A 3,438-nucleotide genomic window follows, 5' to 3' on the forward strand; every position below is an offset into this window, starting at 1 on the left:
TATTACGCCCTAACGGCGTGCGGAAACCGCCGCCGGAAGACGTGCGGACAGCTCTGGGCCACAGAGGATCTGCGCCTGGGCCTAGGCGTAGGAGTGGTGGACCCTCGGCCTGCGGCGACGTCCTGTCGTGCGCGAGTTGCCAGGCTTTTCTCAGCCGGAGGAGGCCACGTGGTTCGCGGGCGGCGCGCGGCCGGCCCGCAGCCCGGCGCATGCACCAGCAGACTCCCGCCTTCCGACTTTAGAAATTTCGCCAAGACGGCGTGCCCAACCGAAGCCGACTCCCAGCTGCTCGCTCGTCAAGATAAGAAGCTGACCGAACTTCTCGACCTGCTCTCAGCCTCGAAGCCCAACCAGCTTCGGGGACTACTGTCGGAGTAAATGGCCACGGGTAGCCTAACCGACTCCCCCTGGCTCTTCAAAAAATTATCAGGCCATTCGAGCCTTCAAGCATACAAAGCATAGGGCCGCCTTCCCCCGGCCGGCTATCCCCAGGGCCGACTACCAGAAGGCGACCCGGCCTCAGAAACCTTCCCCAAGAAAGATACGAGATGGCCGACTCCAGGAAGCCGGCCCCAACAGGACCGACTCCCAGAAGCCGGCCATGAAGAAAGCCGACTCCCAGAAGCCGGCCAAGACTGCACCCACCAAGACTGTATCCACATAACGGTGATAAGATAGGGCGTGGCCGCAGTACAGCCTACTACCCCCGAATCCCGAAGCAGGCATGGCCACAGGGCGCCGTACGGGCCAGCCATCCCCCGTCCGGCGTGGCACTGTCGCCATGTTGGCCTCGATGTCGCCCACGACAGGCGCCAGTACGGCCCGCGAGCGGCGGGCCCCGTTAGCCAGAGAGACACTCGAAGGCGGCCCGGTCTCCCCTAGTCGGCCAGGGGCGTGGCCGGCTCCCAATAGCCGGCTACCTCCCTCCCTCGAAACATGTGCCTCATTAAGGAGACAAGACGAGGTAAGGCTACAGTGAGAACCCGCAAGGTGGCGACACCGTAGCCATGCTTACCTCGACAAAGCCCTCGTCATCAGAGGCGAGGCAACAGTAACCAGCCGCCGACAAGGCCCCCAAGCGGTGGGGCCGGCCTATCGGCCAAGAGGCCGGCAGTCAGCGGGACCCGCCAGTCGGCGGGCCCCAATGGCCGGCGGAGAAGCCGACAAGCATAGACACTGACGGCTGGGACCCGCGCCCAGCCGGATTACCATTGTACCCCTGGGGGTAGGCCTATATAAACCCCCCGGGACACCCATGCAAAGGGTTGATCTCATAGAGTTTGACACACCACATAGAGAGAAAAGGAGAGCTAGCCTTGCCCTTCTTCTCCCTCTAGCCAGACAGCTCAAGGAGCACTTGTAGCTACTTGTATTGATCAAGTGATCATGCGGAGACCCCGCAGAGCAGGACTAGGGGTGTTATCTCCACGGAGAGCCCCGAACCTGGGTAAGATCCGCCTGCGTGCATGTCTTCGCCTCATCCCGTTTCCAGGCACTGGCGACGTCTTACTGGCTCCCACAATGATAAGCCACCCGTTGGCATATGTCGCACCTACCACCCGACACACGGTTCACTCAAACTAACCATGTGCATTGGGATCCACAAGGCTTCCCCTCTAAAAAATATCTACCCGCCTGCAGCTTTTTTCCATTTGATAACACACAGTTATTGTGTTTTGACCGTGTGTGCTGTTTCTTGTTCCCAATCCCGCCTGCATCCCTCAAAAATATCTGTCCGGCTCGAGGGTTTTTCTGCTTCATAACACACGGTTGTTATCTCTGGACCGTGTGCAATGCACCATCATCAAAAATTTCAATAGCCCCGGCATTTCACTCCTGCGTTTGACTCCCGCGTAGTAAAATTTTCAGTACCCGCGTCATTTCCTCAAACACCCCCGCCCCCCTCCACACACACGCACACACACACACACACACCCCAAAACCTCCTCGGGCGTGCGCACACCCACCCCCTCCCTCGCTTGAAACCCTGGCAAGGTCCCCGCTGCCGCCGCCGCAAGGCCTACCTTGTCAACATCTGCCAATTTGCCCGTGCAGCTTACCCACCCATCTCCATACCCAGGCCACCCTGAGTTTCTTAGATGACGCCTGCCAAACGCCCCCTTTCCCACAGATCCCCATCCCGCACTCCAAAGCATCGCAGCCTAAGCCCGGCTACGCTTCCCGTGGAGCTCGAGGAGCGACTGGGCCAAAAGAGGTGTATCGCGGTCTCTTCGTCCGACGTCGCCGAGGAAGCTGATGACCATTACTGGCGGCAGGCACTCAAGCAGCGGGCTAGAGTATGCGGGCATGTCTCGGCCACCGGCTACGACATCGAGGTCATCGGTAGTAGCGGCCTGAGGCGGGCTATGCCACAGGTTGGCCCACCCCAACCCCTCGGGTTCAACCGTCGTCGATCTCATCCATGGCCCTGCCGCTGATCTCCTCTGGCTCGTTGTCAACAATTTGCCATCCTACATCGCAATCAAGCCCCTTTTGTCATTTCTGAAGGACACGTTCTGCGACGCTGGCTTGGGATCCACAGCTTCCAGGTCAGACCTCATCGACGACGACCATAAGGAGGGCACCCTCTCCAGCTCTTCCAAGGGGAACGAGCCCATCTGCTCTTCCAAGGGGAAAGCGCCCATCTGCAACATCAGGGAGGGCACCCTACAGTCGTGCTCTTCCAAAGGGAAGCAGCCCATCTGCGACAACATGGAGCGCATCCAAGGTCCGTGCTCTTCCCACGGGAACGAGCCCATCTGTGACAAGTGAGGAAACCCATGATTTGTTTTGCCGTGCCTATTCATAGGGGGGGACCCATGATTTGTTGTGTCGAGTCCCTTTTGTATTGTAGTGAGAACATGTCCGGTTTTAATTGCTATATCTGGTTGTTTGAAGTATGCCTTGTTTACTTCAGTTGTTCACAATGTGATGCTCTGTATGTGCAATTATTTACTGTGCAGTACATTTCATCAATCCAGTTATAAACATACCGATAGGAATGCATATATTTGCTTGCTGTTAAGCCTGTTATAGCTAGCATATGCTTCTTTTAAAGTTTTTTTATTGTTCGGTTGTTTGTAGTTAGCATATGTCCAGTTTCAAATGCTATCTTTGGTTGTTCGTAGTATGCCTTGTTTATTCCAGTTATTCACAACGTGATGTTCTATATGTGCAAGTGTGAACTGTGCAGTTCAATTTCATCACTACCAGTTTCAACAATACCACTATGAATGACTACATTTGGTTGCTGCATCTTGTAGTTAACACACCTTTCCATTTTTATTTAACAATAACCAGTGTACTACTTAGACCGGCACAATACCAGTTTGAATGACTATGTTTGCTTGTTGTTAAATGTTAGGCCTGTTGCAGTTAACACACCTTTCCACTTGTTTTGCTTTACTAGCGTGCTTAAACCTACACACTAAAGCTATC

This window comes from Aegilops tauschii, chromosome 3 (genome assembly GCF_002575655.3).
Source record: "Aegilops tauschii subsp. strangulata cultivar AL8/78 chromosome 3, Aet v6.0, whole genome shotgun sequence".
Classification (NCBI taxonomy): domain Eukaryota; kingdom Viridiplantae; phylum Streptophyta; class Magnoliopsida; order Poales; family Poaceae; genus Aegilops; species Aegilops tauschii.